We start from the raw sequence: 19,513 nt of genomic DNA, 5'->3' as shown, positions 1-19,513 counted from the left end.
TCTTGAGTGTAGTTGGAGCTGCACCCATGCACTCATGTAGATGGTGGACAGGCTTTGGGGAGTCAGGAAGTGAGTTACTCACCATGTATTCCTAACCTCTGACCTGCTCTTGTAGCCACTATGTTTATGTGGTGAGTCCAGTTGAGTTTCTGGTCAATGGTAACCCCAAGGATGTTAACAGTGAGGGATTCAGTGATGGTAGCACCATTGAATGTCAAGAGGCGATGGTTAGAGTGTCTCCCATTGGTGATCATCATTGCCTGCCATTTGTGTGGCACAAATATTGCTTGCCACTTGTCAGCCCAAGCTTGGATGTTGTCCAGATCTTGTTGTATTTGAACATGGACTGTTTCAGTATCAGAGGAGTTGCAATCACCAGCAACCATTCTTAAAAACTTGTCCATGGAATGTGGCCTCGCTGGTTAGGCTGGCATTTATTGTCCTTCCCTAATTGCCCTTAAACTGGTTGGCTAACTGTTTTCAGAAGACAGAGGGTTAGGTGGATTGGCCATGCTAAATTGTCCCTCAGTGTCTGGAGATGTGCAGGTTAGGTGGATTAGCTGTGATAAATGTGTGGAGTTTCTGGAATAAGGTGGAGGGGAGAGCCTGGGTCCTCCTGAGTCCCCAAAGCCTGTCCACCATCTACAGGGCACTTGCCTGGATGGGTGCCGCTCCAACAACACTCAAGAAGCTTGACACCATCCAGGACAAAGCAGCTGCTTGATTGGCATCACACCTACATACATTCACCCCCTCCACCACCAACGGTCAGTGTGTACTGTCTACAAGATGTACTGCAGCAATTCACCAAAGATCCTTAGACAGCACCTTCCAAACCCATGGCCACTTCCATCGAGAAGGACAAGTGCAGCAGATACATGGGGAACATCACCACCTGCAAGTTCCCCTCCAAGCCACTCACCATCCTGACTTGGAAATATATCACCAGTCCTTCGCAGTCTGGATATCCTTCTGGAGAATTGTTGCAGACTTGATGGGCCGAATGGCCTCTTTGTGTGCTGTAGGATTCCATGGTCCAGTGGCATTTAAGAGTCAACCACATTATTGTACATCTAGAATCACATATAGGCCAGACTAGGTAATGCTGCCAAAATTCCTTCCCTACAGGACATGAGTGACAATTTCCAATGGTTTAGACTTGTAATTTCTCAAAATTTTTATTGAATTCAAATTTTGACAGCTGCCATGATGGGATTCGAACCTGAGTCCCCAGAACTTTACCCTGGTCTCCAAATTACCCTGGTGTTCAAATTACTAGTGCAGTGAAAATACCACTACACCACCACCTCCCCTCTGGGCTTTGAAGGCGTTTTATCCCCACTTCTGACATTATAATGGAGGGAGGGTCATTGATGAAGATGGTTGGGCCTAGGACACAACCCTGAGGGAACCCTGCAGAGATGTCCTGGAGCTGAGGTGACTGACTTCCAACCATCACAATTGTCTTCCTTTGTACCAGGTTTGACTCCAACTAATGTAGAGTTTTCCCCCTGATTCCCATTGACTCCAGTTTTGCCAGGGCTTCTTGATGTCTCACTGGGTCAAATGCTGTCTTGATGCCAAGGGCAGTCACTCTCACGTCACTGAGCTAACAAACCCATCTCATTGAAGAATGCTGTTCTATTGAGGATTTGTGGAGATTGCGAACAATAGCAAGGACTTGGTGTAGAGTTAAGATCTGAAGAGGTCATTTTGGCTTGGGTCACTGTCTGTGCGGAGACTGCATATTCTCCCTGTGTCTGCGTGGGTTTCCTCCTGGTGATCTAGTTTCCCCTCTCAGTCCGAAAGATATGCTGGTTAGATGCATTGGCCGTGCTAAATTTTCCCTCAGCGTACCAAACAGGTGCTGGATTATTGTGACTAGGGGATTTTCCCAGTAACTTCATTGCAATGTTAATGTAAGCCTCCATGTGACACTAATAAATAAACTTTAAAAAAAAATTTAACTTTGGTAGGCAGTGTGGACACAGCAAGATCCCACAACAGCTATAGGAGGACAATCGGGTGATCTATTTTCAGGATTGAAGGATAAATATTGACACAGGACACCAGGGTGAATTCCCCTGCTCTTCCAACAATGACCCTGAAATCTTTTCCCACCTGCCTGAGTGGACACACAAGACCTCAGTTTAACATCTGACTCTGAAAGACAGGGCTCGGTGCTGCACTGGGAGAGTCGACATGGATTGTGCTCAGATAGGATTCGAACCCACTTCTGCCATTCAGTGTTACTCACTGAAGCATGGCTATCGCTTTGTGAGGGGAAGTTGGAGAGGAACAGGACAGGATGACTGACAGCCACTGAGCAGTCCATCAAGTTCCAGGTGATATGGGTCTTGTATCTGTTGTGTGGGAGACCTCTGGTGGTGTGTTCATGTATAACAATTCCAGCTGGCACTAACCTTTACAAACTCACACGCTCCCCTCCTACATTCCATACCACTGATTTGATATTTACATCTTTAAAAAGTAGCATTTCAGCATTTCATTCGCTGGAGGACTTGCAACGTTTGAGTTAAATAAAGAAAACAGCACAAAACACTGCTGATCTCACCGCCAAAGTGAACTATCATAAAGATCTGGGAAAAGTAATAAAATAAACTACATTTTCAGAACTTTGCTCTGTATTAACCCTGTGCTGTCCCTGTCCTGGGAGTGTTTCATGGCGGACAGTGTAGAGGGAGCATTACTCTGTATCTAACCCCGGGCTGTACCTGTCCTGGGAGTGTTTCATGGGGGACAGAGTAGAGGGAGCTTTACTCTGTATCCAACCCTGGATGTACTTGAGAAAATCAAATGTCTCCGGTGTTGATATTTTTCAGAGCAACAGGAAGCGATAAAGATCTACAATTAGGGTGGCATGGTGACACAGTGGTTAGCACTGCTGCCTCACAACTCCGGGGTCCCGGGTTTGATCCCACCCTTGGGTCATTGTCTGTGTGCACATTCTCCCCTTGTCTGTGTGGGTTTCCTCCGGTTGCTCCATTTTCCTCCCACAGTCCAAAGATGTGCAGGTTAGGTTGATTGGCCATGCTAAATTGCTGCTTAGTGTTCAGGGATGTGTAGGTTAGAGGGATTAGCAAGGTCAATATGTGAGGTTGTAGGGATAGGGCCTGGGTGGGATTATTGTCAGTATAGGAACAATGGGCTGAATGGCCTCCTTCTATACTTTGGGATTCTATGATTCTAACGCTTTTCACAACATCCAGATATGTTGAAGTGTTTTGGTCAGTGAATTATTTTTTGGCGTACAAAGGGTGGCCACAGCAAACTCCCACAATCAACAGTGTGACAGTGATCACATAAACTAGTTGGTGTGATGCTGATAGCTGGATAAATATTGACAAGGTCACCAGGGAGACCTCCCCTGCTCTTCGTGTCTCTTCACTCAAACAGGCTGAGCGATCCTAAGTTTACCGTCTCATCCAGGCACATCTGACAATGCAGCACTTCCTCTGTACTGCACTGGATTGTCAGTCTGGAGTGGGGATTGAAGCAAATGTGTGCTATTAACCGAGCTAAGGTTGAATCTGCTGGCTGAGACGTGTGAACACAGTAAAAAGTCTGACAACACCAGGTTTTAGTCCAACCTATTTATTTGATAATATACTCGCAAGTTCTGGCCTCCAGAGAGGCCAGAACTCTCCATTCACCTGACGAAGGGGCTAACCCGAAAGCTTGCGAGTATATTATCAAATAAATAGGTTGGACTAAAACCTGGTGTTGTCAGACTTTTTACTGTGTTTACACCAGTCCAACGCTGGCATACCCACATCATGAGACGTGTGAGCCAGTGACTGGGAGAAGGACAGTGCCTAGATTATCAAAGCCTACCTGAATCCTGTCCCGTGTGACAAGTTGGCAGTGAGCACAATATTGAGTGAAATCTGCTGGGAGAAAGCAGAGCTGGGATAAAGTATGGTTTATTATGAAGTAAATAAAACAGAAATTAGACTAAACCATGTTTGAGAATAAAACACTCTTGAACATTCGGTTCCCAGCCTTGGTCACTTTGCAACCCTATCTCTGCAATGCAGTAGGGGGAATCAAAAGGCAGATTATTATCTCAGTGGAGCGAGACTGCAGGTGAGTCAAGTGCAGAGGGATCTGGGTGCTCTAGTGCGTGAATCACAAAAATCTAGCAGGCAGGTCCAACAATTTGTTAAGAAGGCAAAGGACATTTATTGCAAAGGGTTTGGAATTTAAAAATAAGGAGGTTTTTTTGCAATTGTGTTGGTGAGGCCGCACTTGGAATATTGCATACAGTTTTGGTCCCCTTACCCAAAAAATGGATATAGTAACATTGGAGGCAGCCCAAAGGAGATTCCCCAGGCTAATTCCTGGGATGAGAGTGTTGTCCTATCAAGAGAGACTGGGTCTGTATTCCTTAGAGTTTAGAAGAGTGAAGGGTGACCTTACTCAAATCTATAAGATCCTGAACAGGTTTGACAGGGGAGCTGGTGATATGTCTCGAACAAGGGGACAAAGCTACAAGATAAAGGACTGGTTATTTAAAACTGAGGTGCGTAGAAATGTCTTCTCATAGAATGTGATGAACCTCTGGAATTCTTTGCTTCAAAGCGTGGTGGAGGTTGGATCATTAGAAGTATTTAAAGTGGAGGTGGGTAAATATTTGGTAGATCGAGGAATAGAGGGTGATGGGGAAATTGCAGAGGAGTTGAGGCCGGCATAGATCAGCCATGATAGTATTAAATGGTGGGGCAGGCTGGAAGGACTGAGTGGCCATTCCTGCTTCTATTTCTTGTGTTCTTGTGTAATGGTTATCATAGTATAATCATTTATTCCTATTTGTTTATCAATGCATCTATCATGTGATGAATGCTGCGTGCAGGCAGATAAAGAGTCTTTTTCCTGCTGATGTAATCGTCATACTCCCTGTCGCTTCCTGTCACACACTGCTTATCTTTAGACAGTTCACTATCCTGCATATTGCCCTTGCTTGATAACTTGCTGAATCTCCCCTTGAACACTCAACCACCAACCCCCCAAATCTGTCCTCCTTGTGCCCCCACCTCCCTCCAACACCCACTATTTAGTTTAAACAGCCCTGCTTACATGATTTGCCAATACACTACACCAAACACATCTATCCTTATGACACACTTGCTTTCCACCATCAATCAGAAAGCAAAATGTGTCAACGCCCAATCGAATGATGTTTGGCTGTCGGGCAAACAGCTTCTTTTCCCGTTTTTAATATTTTTGTATCTGGGAAAAGGGGACTCTGTTTTAACGTCCGATGGTTTTTCTCCGGAGTCACGCTGACCATTGCCCTGGAGGTTGATCTTCAATTCCCGGAGACTCCCAGCCAATCCTGGAGGGTTGGCAACACAATGCCAATACTCACTGCAGACGTGGTGGCCACCAGCCCTCCCACAGCTGCAACACTTCACCCTGTCGTGTTTCGTTCCCTGTAATTCACTAATTCTGAGAAGCCACTTGCGCATCCCCAATTTTAATTACAATTAGTGGCTGGGTCTTCAACTCTCTTAGGGAATTCATTCTAAGCATCTCCGCCTCTCTCTCCCCTTTAGAACGTTCCTTAAACCAAACTCTTTCACCTATTATCGCTAGACTATTAATCCAGAAACTCAGCTAAATGTTCTGGGGATCTGGGTTCGAATCCCGCCATGGCAGATGGTGGAATTTGAATTCAATACAAAATATCTGGAATTAAGAATCTACTGATGACCATGAAACCGTTGTCGATTGTTGTAAAAAAAACCCGTCTGGTTTACTTTAGGGGAGGAAATCCTCCATCCTTACCTGGTTTGGCCTATATGTGACTCCACAGCCACAGCAATGTGGTTGACTCTCAATTGCCCTCTAAACAAGGGCAACTAGGGATGGGCAATAAATGCTGGCCAGGCAGCAATGCTCTTATCCCAGGAATGAATAAAAAACAAATTCCAGCATTTCCTTATGACAGATGTTAAGCTAGTTCACCTGTAGACTAACCTGTCCCTGTCCTTTCTTGAAAGAGAAGTTACATTCTCTGTTTTCCAATCGGATGGGACATTTAGGAATAATAGTAGGAAGGACTACTACTTACAGGGCAAAAAGCTGCAGCATGCTATGGTGCAGAGGGACCTGGGGGTCCTTGTGCATGAGTCGCAAAAACCCAGCCTACAGGTGCAGCAGGTGGTCAGGAAGGCAAATGGGATGCTGGCCTTCATAGCGAGGGGGATTGAATATAAAAGTAGGGAGGTCTTGCTGCAACTGTACAGGGCACTGGTGAGGCCACAGCTGGAGTACTGTGTGCAGTTTTGGTCGCCGCACTTGCGCAAGGATATTTTGGCCTTGGAGGGAGTGCAGAGGAGATTCACTAGGCTGATATCGGAGTTGAGGGGGTTGAGCTATGAAGAGAGGCTGAATAGACTGGGCTTGTACTCGTTAGAGTTTAGAAGGATGAGGGGGGATCTTATAGAGACGTATAAGATGATGAAAGGGATGGATAGGGTAGAGGTGGAGAGGTTCTTCCCGCTCAGAAAGGACAGCAGGACTAGAGGGCACAGCCTCAAGATAAGGGGGGGGCAGTTTAGAACAGAGTTGAGGAGGAACTTCTTCACTCAAAGGGTGGTGAATCTCTGGAATTCTCTGCCCGTTGAAGTGGTGGAGGCTACCTCGCTAAATATATTTAAGATGCGGGTGGATAGGTTTTTGGTAGGCAAGGGGATTAAGGGTTATGGGGAGAAAGCGGGAAAGTGGAACTGAGCCACTTCAGATCAGCCATGATCTTATTGAATGGCAGGGCAGGCTCGAAGGGCTAGATGGCCTACTCCTGCTCCTATTTCTTATGTTCTTATGTTCTTATTTGCAGTACTTAAGAAGTTTTGAAAAATCAAAACTAATGGCAGCCACTAACATGGCAACCACTTCTTTTAAGTCTCTAACATAATGGCTATTGGCCCCTGGGGAAGAAGTCCTAATACTTTTCTCAATACCTAACCCTGTTGACTGTAATTATTTTAAATTCCTCCCTCCCTTTTATCTCTTAATTCACTATTATTTCTGGAATGTAATTTATATTCCCTACAGTGAAAGCTGAAGTAAAATATGTTAAATTCACCCACCAACTCCTTATTTTTCATCATTAGTTTCCCAGAGCCACTCTATAGATTACCACTTTATTTTATCTGTTCCTTTTTAAATACTTGTACAAACTCTGACTGCTTTTGTGGTTCTAGCTAGCTCTCACCATCTACTTTCTCCCTCCTTGTTATTTTTGCCTTTTTTTTGCTGTTTCTTATATTCTGTTCAATCTCCTGACTTGCCACTCATCTTCATAGAATAATAGTTTTTTAAATATGAATTTGAGATGTCACTAACTTCTTTAGTTATAGAGGCCTACTGCGCAGCAAAGACCCTTTGGCCCATAGAGTCTGCACCGACAATATCTGCCACTAAAGTCACACTAATCCCACTCTCCTGCACTTGTTCCATATCCTTGAGTATTATGATATTTTAAGTGCTCATCCAAATATTATTTAAAGGTTAGCCATGGCTGGTGTACCCTTCTCCCAGAATCTGTCTTTCTTACTGGAATATATCTTTTACAGAGTGTGATGAAATATTACATTAAATGCCACTACATCACTGCTGACTTGTCTTTTTACCCCCCCTTTCCCAGTTCACAATAACCATCTTTGTCCTCATGCTGTTATAATTGCCCTCATTTGAGTTCAAAACACGAGTGTTAGACCCACATTTCTCTCCCTCGAACTGAATGTGAAATTCAATTGTTTTATGATTAGCGCTGCCTAAGAGTGTCCATGCTAGGAGGTCATTAATTAATTCTCCCTTGCTGCACATTACCAGATTCAGCATAGGCTGCTCTATGGTTGTAAAACATGCTGCTCTAAGAAATTGTCCTGAAAACACTCTGATGAAATCAAATTATGAAATCAATTCACCAAAGATCTTTAGACAGCACCTTCCAAACCTATGACCACTCCCATCCAGAAGGACCAGGGCAGCAGATACATGGGAACACCACCGCCTGCAAGTTCCCCTCACCCTCCTCACATGGAAATATATCACTGTTCCTTCATAGTCGCATTGTCAAGATCCTGGAATTCCCTCCCTAATGGCATTTTGGATCAACCCACAGCACATGGACTGCAGTGATTCAAGAAGGCAGCTCACCACCACCTTCTCAAGGGCAACCCAGGATGGGCAATAAATACTGACCAGCTAGCGGCACCCATGTCCCACAGATGAATTTTTAAAAAATCTTCCAGGCTACCTTTCTTTATATTACAGGATGTGGGTGTCGCTGACAAGGCCAAAGTTTATTGCCCATCCCTAATTGCCCTTGAGAAGGTGGTGCTGAGCTGCCTTGACCTGCTGCAGTCCATATTGTGTAGGCACACCCACAATGCTGTTAGGGAGCGAGATCCAGGAATTTGACCCAGCGACAATGAAGGAATAGCGATATATTTGATTTATTATTGTCACATGTATTGAGATACAGTGAGAAGTATTGTTTCTTGTGCGCTATACAGACAAAGCATACCGTTCATATAGTATGTACAGGAGAAGGAAAGGAGAGGGTGCAGAATGTTACAGTCATAGAGAGTACAGCTTTAAAAGCATAGAATGAGAATATAAGATAGAATTATTAGAATTTTGGTGTCCTTTTCTGAGGAAGGATGTCCTTGCTATAGAGGGAGTGCAGCAAAGGTTTACCAGGCTGATTCCTGGGTTGGCAGGTCTGTCATATGAGGAGAGATTAAGTCGGTTAGGATTATATTCACTGGAATTTAGAAGAGTGAGAGGGGAACTCATAGAAACTTATAAAATTCTAACAGGATTAGACAGGGTAGATTCAGAAAGAATGTTCCCAGTTACGGGGGAGTCCAGAACCAAGGGTCATAATTTAAGGATAAGGGATAAATCTTTTAGAACTTAGTGAGGAGAATTTTTTTTACCCCCCTGAGGGTGGTGAATGTGTGGAATTCACTGCCACAAAAAGTAGTTGAGGCCAGAATATTGTCTGATTTCAAGAAGAAATTAGATATAGCTCTTGGGCGTAAAGAGATCAAGTGATATGGGGGGGAAGGGAGAAACAGGATGTTGATGATCAGCCATGATCGAGATGAATAGCGGAACAGGCTCGAAGGGCTGAATGGCCTACTCTTGCATCTAATATCTGTGTTTCTATCTATGCTGGGGACAGCTCGCAAGAAGCTGCCACACTCGGTGCCACCTTGAATCAGTCAGGATGGTGAGTTATTTGGAGGGGAGCTTGCAAGTGGTGCTGTTCCCAGGTGTCTGCTGCCTTTCTCCTTCTAGATGGTGGGGGTCCCGTGTTTGGGAGGTGCAAAACTTTGGTAATCTGATTCAACCAACCCAGATGTAGATTAAAATCAACCGTGATTATTGCTGTACCTTTGTCACGGGCCCCCAGCATTATTTTCTGTATACTCTGGCTTGTCAAGTGATTACTTTTCGGGTGCCAATAAACTACTCCCACAAGTGACTTCCAAGCATTACTATAAAAGGGAAGGATGTGTAAATGTGATTGGCGCTGCGCTAAGTGCCATGTTTTGCAGCGTAGCTTGTTTTCTGGTGTGTGTGAGCACTGGAGTGACCGGGCTTGGATACAATACATCTCTCTCGTGGGGACCATGAATTGGATTCAACCTGGAATTGCACTGGGTTTTGGAGCGAGTGAGAAGATTGCCCTGTCCACTCTGCACACTGGCTTTGCAACTCCAGAGAATGGGATCATTTCATTTGAAATTGAGGCACCAGGGGGAGCTCCTGTTCCTCTGCAGTTGGAATCATTGTCGGAATGGGCAAGATGTGGGTATGCCGGCGTTGGACTGGCGTAAACACAGTAAAAAGTCTGACAACACCAGGTTTTAGTCCAACCTATTTATTTCTGACATTTCTGACAGTACCACCAGGTGGCAGCAAATCTCCCACTGTGGTGGCAGTCAGTTTGATAATGTTCTATAGAATTTCCAACACATATGCAAACCATTCAGTCTGTGTCAGCGTTCACACTCCATATTAGCTTCCTCCCACCCCCTCTTCATCTCATTCCATCAACAAAGCCTTCCTTCCCTTCTCTCTCACGTGCTTATCTTTATTAGAGCCTTGATTTTTGAGTTCTGGCTGAATAAAGGGACATGCTGTCGAAGTTTTGCATCGTGCACCCATCAGGACAGATGCAAGAATATCAAATTTCGAGGGGAACGAATAGTCACGACTGGTTGGCAAATTGACTCTGATTGGTTGAGACATGTAATAAGTCTTTGGAGGCAGAAGTTCCCTCAACAAAATCCCTTTATTTACAATTCCAGTAGTAATACACGGAGTGCTAGCAGTCAGCAGTTTACCTTCAAGAGTGCCAGAGGAACTGACACTCCTGGTTAAATACAAGGAAAAGACTCCCTGATTGGCCCATCAATAGACTCCTTAATTAGGGAGTTCATATTCCAATCGCCCAACCTCAAGGGCCTAATTGAAGTCATGACAAGACATTGGCATGGAAAATGTATCAGGGGACTGCTGAACGCCATATTTTTAATTCAAAAAGGGCAGCATCTGTACATGTTCTTCTTGCCTACACTGCACAGGCTTCTGAATATGAATATGAGTAGCTCTGGCCTGAGTAAGTGAGCAGCATTGTGAGCCCGAATCATAGCCTTAAATTGATTAACAGCACACTTGACATTGCTTAGTAAGTGCTGTCCAATTGTGGAATCACATCTAAAGTCAGACATTATGTTCTGAATTCATAAATATGTTCTGGGTTTTATAAAAAGAGGCATATAGCACAACTACAAGGGAATTAGGAGATGCAGTAGGCCATTCAGCCCCTCAAACCTATGCCACCATTCAATAAGGTCACGGTTGATCTGACTGTGGCCTCAATTCTACTTTCCTAGTACCCTCTCTGCTCTTTGACTCCCTAATCATGAATCTCTCTAACTCAGCCTTAAATATATTCAGTTACCCTCAGCCTCCACTGCTGTCTGGGGAAGAGAATTCCACAGACTAACTAAGGAGAAAAGAATTTCCTCATCTCCGTCTTAACTGGGAGACCCTTAATTTCTAAACCGTGTCCTCTCGTTCCAGGTGCCCCTTCAAGGGGAAATGTCCTCTCAGCATCCGCCCTGACAGCTCTCCTCAGGGGATGTTTCAGTAAGATTCTTCAAAACTCCACTGGATATCGGTCCAGTCTGCCCAACCTTTCTTTGTAAGACAATCCCGTCATCACAGAAATCAGTCGAGTAGATTTTCCCTGAACTGCTCCGACTGTAAAACCATAAGACATAAGAGCAGAATTAGGCCACTCGGCCCATCGAGTCTGCTCCGCCATTCAATCATGGCTGAGTTTTTTCTCATCCCCGTTCTCCTGCTTTTTCCCCATAACCCCTGACCCCCTTATCAATCAAGAACCTATCTATCTCCATTTTAAAGACACTCAATGATCTGGCCTCCGCAGCCTTCTGTGGCAAAGACTTCCACAGCTTCACCATTCTCTGGCTGAAGAAATTCCTCCTCATCTCTGTTTTGAAGGATCGTCCCTTTAGCCCGAGGTTGTGCCCTCTGGTTCTAGTTTCTCCTACTAATGGAAACATCTTCTCCATGTCCACTCTATCCAGGTCTCGCAGTATCCTGTAAGTTTCAAAAAGATTCCCCCCTCTTCCTTCTAAACTCCAACAAGTATAGACCCAGAGTCCTCAACCATTCCTATATTCCTATACACAGAGCGGGGTAGGTGTGGGAAGGTGCGGTGGCGCGGGCTCGTTGGGCCGAAGGGCCTGTTTCCCGTGCTGGGTTGTTCTTTGTTATATTCTTAATTATATTCCTTCTTAGCTAAGGAGACCAAAATTGTGCATCATACTCCAGGTGCAGTTTGACTCAGGCCATGAAATTGTGCATCGTACTCCAGGTGCAGCTTGACTCAGGCCATGTACAGCTGTAGCAAGACTTCCCTATTTTGATACTTGACTCACTTTGCTAGAAACATTAACATTCCATTTGCCTTTCTCAACAGCTCCTGCACCTGCGTGTAACTTTTTGTGATTCTTGCACCAGATCCCTCTGTATGTCAGAGTTCCGCAATCTCTCTCCATTTAGATCATTTACTGTTTGTTATTCTTCCTGCTGAGGTAGACAAGTTCACAATTAACATGTTATACTGCCAGTCTTTTGCCCACTGACCTAACCTATCTGTATCCTCTTGCATCCTCCTCACAATGTACTTTTGTACTTATCCTTGGGCCATTAGCAAGTGGATATTTGGTTCCTTCATCCAACCCATTGATATAAATTGTAAATAATTATGGTTTCAGCACTGATCCCTGTGGCGCTCCGCTAGTAACAGTTTGCCATCCCAAAAATGACGCAGTTTTCCCTTAACTCTTCTTTCTGTTTGCTCATCAACCTTCTATCCATACTAATGTGTTACTCTGACACCATCAGCTCTTACTTTGTGTTGTATCCATTGGTGTTGCATCTTGTCAAATGCCTTTTGAAAACCCATGTACATCACATCTACAGGTTCCCCCTTATCCATGTTGTTTGTAGCACTGCTGCCTCACAGTGCCAAGGGCTCGAGTTCAATTCCAGCCTCGGGTCACTGTCTGTGTGGAGATTTCACATCCTCCCTGTGTCTGCGTGGGTTTCCTCCGGGTGCTCCGGTTTCCTCCCACACCCCAAAGATGTGGGGGTTAGGTGGATTGGCCATGCTAAATTGCCCCTTAGTGCCAAGGGATTAGCATTTTTGTTTTACCTGATTTGGTTTATTATTGTCACATGCATTACCATACAGGGAAAAGTATTGTTTCTTGCGTGCTATACAGACAAAGCATACCATTCATAGAGAAGGAAGGGAGAGAGTGCAGAATGTAGTGTCACAGTCATAGCTAGGATTTGATTTGATTTTGATTTGACTTACTATTGTCACATGTATTAACATACAGTGAAAAGCATTGTTTCTTGCACAAAGGGAATAAGCTGTTCTTGAGTTGGTTGGTATGTGACTTTAGACTTTTGTATCTTTTTCCCGAAGGAAGAAGGTGGAAGAGACAATGTCCGGGGTCCTTATTTATGTTGCCCGCTTTGCTGAGGCAGCGGGAAGTGTCGACAGAGTCAATGGATGGGAGGCTAGTTTGCGTGATGGATTGGGCTACATTCATTACTTTGGTAGTTCCTTGCGGTCTTGGGCAGAGCAGATTGAGCAAGGTAAATAGGTGGGGTTAAGGGGATAGGGCCTGGTTGAGATTGCTGTCACTGCAGGTCCGATGGGCCGAATGGCCTCTCTCTGCACTGTAGGGGTTGTTTGATTCAAATTCTCAATTCTCAATGGCAGTGGGGGCGGGGCAGGAACAGCAGGAGAATTCCGGTTTTGGTCATTTTTTTTGTATTTTTAGCTAGCTTTCCCTCTCATGTTTTCTCTCATTTTTTTCCCCCTCTTTTGTTTATTATTGTAGACTTTCTCTTTGAATTTGATCCTATCCTTGACTTCCTTTGTTAGGCTCATTTATGGGTCTATCGTGACTGGAGTATTGTGTCCAGCTGACTGCAATGCAATTTAAGAAGCATGCGAAAATAGGACTCAGAAAGAATCTGTGAGAGTGGCTCCAGGAAGGAGTTACGTGGATCGAAGGAGAGGGGAGAAAGTTGAGAGATTTGATCAAGATCTTCAAGATTGTGAGGGGTCAGGACAGAGTCAGGGAGGAACTGTTCCCATGGGTGAAAGCACCAAAAATCACAGGACTCTTATTGACAACAGAACCAATGGCGACAAGAGGAAAAAGTTATTGAAGCAGCGAGTTGTTAGGATCTGGAATGTTCTGCCCCAGAGCGCAGGGACAGTGGACTCAACTGAGGCATTCCACAGGGAATTAGATCATTACCTGAAGCAGAAAACAGCGCAGGGTTGCCAGGGTCACCCAAAGCCCGAATTGAATCCGGGTCCTCGGTGCGGTGAGGCAGCAGTGCTAACCACTGTGCCACCGTGCCGTCCTCAGGGAGGGAACTGTACTGTCCTTACCTGGTCTAGCCTACACGTGACTCCAGATCGAGAGCAATGTTGTTGACTCGTAAATGCCCTCAGGGATGGGCAATAAATACTGGTCCAGCCAACGATGCCCACATCCCATGAATGAATAAACAAAAACCATTGTAAACATCGATTGTAACTGGATTGAAATGATGTGTTGGTGTTGCTGAGAACCCCGTATGCTCAGAGAATCCTCCTGAGAATCTGCCCCTGTGCTCAGTGCAAAACATGAGCCACCCCTCAGAGCAGTGAGTGAGGATGTTCTATCTGGATCTGGAATTTCAGTGTTAAACTGTGCAGCGTGAAGCTACCTGCTAATTGTTGAAGTGGGATAGCTTGATCTTGGGTTCGAACATAACTCAGCACAACATCGAGGGCTGAAGGGCCTGTACTGTGTTGTACTGTTCTATGTTCTAGTATTGCTAAACAATGGTGCTTTAACTTTGTGCAAATATTTATTGATCTGGAATTCACCAGCAATTCTGACCAAATGATGAGTTGCACAACGTCTACCACCTGTACCCTCACCAATTATTCCCATTGGACACAAGACCAAACCCTGTCCCATTCATTCCCACTGTCATAATCCCAGTAAAGACTCCCCTTTCCAGCTCACTGCCACGGTGTAGAATCATAGGGCAGAATTCTATCGACACATCCACACGAGATTCATACGATCCCACCTGAGGCCGACAGAGAATGCCATTCTCCGAGCCTTGTCCACCCCTGGAATCGGGACAGGCGTGCCGGTAAAATTCCGGCCAAAGAGTCATAGAGGTTTACAGCATGGAAGCAGGCCCTTCGGCCCAACTTGTCCATGCTGACCAGTTTTTACCACTAAGCTAGTCCCAATTGCCCACATTTGGCCCATTTCTCTCTATACCCAATTTACCCATGTAGTTGTCTAATTGCTTTTTAAAAGACAAATTGTATCTGCCTCAATTACTGCCTCTGGCAGCTCGTTCCAGACACTCTGACTGAAAGAAAAACCCCTCTGGATCCTTCCGTATCTCTCCCCTCTCACCTTAAATCTATGCCGCCAAGTTTACCTTTAGCAAGAGATCTAGCTGATCTATGCTCCTCTTTATTTTATAGTCCTCTATAAGGTCAGTCCTCAGCCTCCTACGGTCCAGGGAGAAAAGTCCCAGTCTATGCAGCCTCTCCTTGTAACTGAAACCAGCAAGTCCTGTAGCATCCTAGTAAATATTTTCTGCACTGTTTCTAGTTTAATATTCATGATGAGGCGAGTTCCTTCTTTCCCATTTCCATGAGCAAACACCAATCCATCCACCATTCCCTAATGTAGAGTCTCAAAGGTCTAAGCATTGTGGAGAGCCAATGGCCTAGTGGTATTGTTGCAAGACTACTAGTGCAGAAACTCATGACCTGGGGACCCGGATTCGAATCCTGCCAAGGCAGATGGTGGAATTTGAATTCAATAAAGGATATCTGGAATTAAGAGTCTACTGATGACCGTGAAACCATTGTCGATTATTGGAAAAACCCACCTAGTTCACAAATGTCCCTTTGGGGAAGGAAATCTGCCATCCTTACTGGCCTGGTCTACGTGTGACTCCACAACATATGTGTCTGGCTCTCAACTGCCCTCAGGCAACTAGGGATAGGCAATAAATTCTGGCCAGCCAGCGATGCCTATGTCCTGTGAAAGAATAATTAAAACAAATGCCACTCAATGACAATCAGTGATGAGATGGTGCTGCCTACTGATGGCCGGTGAGTTTGGGGGCCTGTTTATATCTGTGTCGATATGTGTCAATCTCCCCGGGTCAAGAACAATATTGATACAACAACAACTTATATTGATATAGCACCTATAGTACAATGAAACAAAGAAGGCTGGAAGCATGTGTTATGTTCCCCATAGGGATGGACAGTTTCCTGCTCACCATTATCAGCTGGCTAAATTATCGGCTGCACTATTTCTTGCACCTGTACCAACCTCGTCTCAGTTGCGACGTACAATCTCAACAGACCCATTTCCTTCATTGTCCACTCCCACTGGACACAGTCCCAATCGATCCATCCCCCTTCCAATTGATTCCCAGTGAGTAGATGCAGCACAGTGGTTAGCACTGCTGCCTCGCAGCGCCGGGGACCCGGGTTTGATTCCCGGTCGGGGTCACTGTCTGTGTGGAGTTTGCATATTCTCCTCGTGTCTGCATGGGTTTCCTCCGGGTGCTCCAGCTTCCTCCCACAGTCTAAAAGACATGTTGGTTAGGTACATTGATCTAAACAGTGTGGCAACTAGGGAAATTTCACAGTAACTTCATTGCGGTGTTAATGTGAGCCTTACTTGTGACTAATAAATAAACTTTAGAAAAGATGTGCGTTGGAATAAATTCCTTCCTGCCCACTTCGATTAGGAAAAACACCAACCCCATTACTTCTAAAAGTTCTGATCATTGTGCAGACTTCACCCAGTAACAGACAAGGATTCGTGACGTCCGATTGGGCAGGATGTGGTTTTGAGTTGTCCTCTACTGTTTGTTGAGCTGCTGAGTGATGGTTATTGAGCACAGGGTCTGGAGAGCTTGATTATATCTGTGCGGAATCCATCACCCAAAGCCAAGCACAATATTGATACAGTAACATGAATTTATATTGTGCCTTTAGTGTGGTAAAGCTGAGATGGCTAAAGGCACGGCCAATACTGAGGGGCAAAGAAAAAGCAGTGTGTGAGAATGGAGAGAATTGGAGAAGCCCAGAGACCTTACAGAGTTGATGGGCTGGAGGAGATTACAGATTGAAGGAGAGAGAAAGATCAAGTCGTTTGCACATCTGGGCGAGAATTTGAAATTATTCAGCATTACTGGAGTGAGAGCCAAAGTAAGATTGTCACAAAACCCACACCTGCAATCTGAGCTTTGACAAAGAGTCATCTAGACTCAAAGTCAGTTCTTTCTTCTCCTCACAGACGCTGCCAGACCTGCTGAGATTTTCCAGCATTTTCTCTTTTGGTCCCAAACTCCAATATTTACACCCCCAAAGCCCATCAATGAAAAGAAAAAGAAAGAAAGGCTCACATTTCTACAGTGACTTACACAACAGGATTTTCCACACCTGTTTACAGACAATTAATTGATTTTGAAGTGTGCTCGTTGTTCAAACATTAAAACACCATTGTGTAAGGTTGGGTGGGAGTAAGGTTGGTGCAGGATACCAAGGAGATGTCTCCTGCTCTCCTCCAGATATTGCTGCGGGGTATTTACTGTCCGGCGGTGCCTGTGTTGTTGAGAACTTCTTGTGCATTGAGCGAATCCTCTTGAGAATTTACCTCTGCGCTCAGTGTAAAACACAAGCCACCCCTCAGACCAGTGAGTGAGGATATTCTATCTGGATTTGGTATTTCAGCCCTCGGTTGAAGCAATGTGGTAATTGAAGAAGAATATTGCTACAGAATTGTGGTTTTGCTGGTTGGAAATAGTTATTTACCTGGAATTCACTGATCATTTTTGACCAAATTGTCAGTTGAGCAATTCCATTTACATGTTCCACAAACATTCACCCCTTCCACCACCAACGCACAGAGGCAGCCGCGTGTACCATCTACAAGATGCCCTGCAGGGACTCACCAAGGCAACCCAGACAGCAACTTTGAAACTCATGACAGCCAACATCTGGAAATCATGATATGGAATGGCTGGTGATGGACTGGGATCCATCACAGTAAATAGTCTCACAACATCAGGTTAAAGTCCAACAGGTTTATTTGCCTGGAAACACCACCTGAACATTCCTCTTAAGACCACACGCCATTGTCACTTGGGATTGTATCATAGTTCCTTCGTTGTTACTGGGTCAAAATCCTGTAACTCCATCCTTAACAGCACTGTGGATGTACCTACACCCTTGAGAAGCACATGCTCAAGGGTAATTAAGGATGGGCAGTAAATGTTGGCCTAGCCATCGACACCCACAGCCCATGAATGAATAAACAAAAATGTGCTAACCTTGTCTCAGTTGAATCATAGGGCCCTACAGTGCAGAAAGAGGCCCTTCGGCCCATCGAGTCTGCACTGAACACAATCATATCCAGGCCCTACCCCCATATCCCTACATCTTTTACCCACTAATCCCTCTAACCTACGCATCTCAGGACATAGACTCAAAATAAGTGGCAGTCAGTGCAGAGGGGACATGAGGAACAGGTCTGTGTCAGGACACTAAGGGGCAATTTTTTTACCATGGCCAATCAACCTAACCTGCACTTTGGACTGTGGGAGGAAACCCACATTGACACAAGGAAAATGTGCAAACTCTACACCCGAGTCGGGAATCAAAGGTGCTCCTTCTTTGCTCCATCATTGGTGGCTGTGCCTTCAGCCTTTGCAGTTTTATTATACTTCATGGGCCCTTCAGCCCATCGTGTCCACACTGGCCATCAAGCACCTATCTATTCAAATTCCATTTTCCAGCACTTGGTCTGTAGTCCTGTATGCTAAAGGAGGTGAAGGTTCATCCTCCTTCACCATGGCACATTAACGCCCTTTGGCAGTAACTGCATTGATCTCTGCACTGGAGTTCAGCCGAGCATTTTCCCAAAACTCAATTCCTCATCACTTGCAACCCGTAACAGAAGCAGAGTGTAACACTGAATTCATTTTGAAGTGCAGTCTATTGTGATCCCAGACTGGAACCTTAATTTTATTCTCTCCTCTTTTTATTGACTTCTACAGTTTTGCCTTCTCCTGGAAGCCAGGGTCTTTTCTATTACCCCAATTGCCCTCAGGGTAATGATGATCTTCTGCCTCAATTGCAAACCCAGAGACTGGAATTGGATTTAAATGCCAGGATTAGAAAAGTGTAGCTGCAAGGAGAGATTGGATAGGTTGGGATTATTTTCCCTGGAACAAAGAACGCTGATGGGTGACTTGATTGAGGTGCACAAAATTATGACATGAAGATTTGGTTTGATTTATTATTGTATTAACGTACAGTGAAAAGTATTGTTTCTTGCGCGCTATACAGACAAAGCGTACTGTTCATAGAGAAGGAAAGGAGAGGGTGCAGAATGTAGTGTTACAGCCATAGCTAGGGCGCAGAGAAAGATCAACTTAATGCAAGGTAGGTCCATTTGAAAGTTTGACAGCAGCAGAGAAGAAGCTGTTCTTGAGTTGGTTGGTATGTGACCTCAGACTTTTGTATCTTTCTTCCAACGGAAGAACATGGAAGAGAGAATTTCCGGGGTGCGTGGGGCTCTTGATTATGCTGGCTGCTTTGCCGAGGCAGTGCAAGTATAGACAGAGTGAATGGATGGGAGGCTGGTTTGCGTGATAGATTGGGCTACATTCACGACCTTTTGTAGTTCCTTGCAGTGTTGGGCAGAGCAGGAGCCATACCAAGCTCTGATACAACCAGAAAGGATGCTTAGAGATCGAGCAGACAGGATAAAATTGTTTCCCTTGGTGGAGAATTCTAGAACCGGGG

At 44.9% G+C, this 19,513-nt stretch overlaps 1 protein-coding gene and 1 long non-coding RNA gene across 2 annotated transcripts in view; one reads left to right on the top strand and one right to left on the bottom strand.

Moving 5' to 3' along the window:
* LOC145358806 (3',5'-cyclic-AMP phosphodiesterase 4C-like) overlaps positions 1-19,513 on the top strand; it is a 307,845-nt gene that overhangs the window by 167,729 nt on the left and 120,603 nt on the right. The window lies entirely within an intron of this gene.
* Positions 1-19,513, bottom strand: part of LOC145358811 (uncharacterized) — a 54,375-nt gene that overhangs the window by 19,588 nt on the left and 15,274 nt on the right. Inside the window, exon 2 of the long non-coding RNA XR_013889510.1 lies at positions 3,856-3,908. This is a non-coding gene — a long non-coding RNA (uncharacterized LOC145358811). The remainder of the gene's footprint in view (positions 1-3,855; positions 3,909-19,513) is intronic.

Source organism: Carcharhinus amblyrhynchos, chromosome 26, assembly GCF_965287045.1.
Source record: "Carcharhinus amblyrhynchos chromosome 26, sCarAmb.v2.hapA, whole genome shotgun sequence".
Classification (NCBI taxonomy): domain Eukaryota; kingdom Metazoa; phylum Chordata; class Chondrichthyes; order Carcharhiniformes; family Carcharhinidae; genus Carcharhinus; species Carcharhinus amblyrhynchos.
The sequence above is the reverse complement of the archived record's forward strand: the minus strand, read 5'-3'. Positions and strand labels throughout refer to the sequence as shown.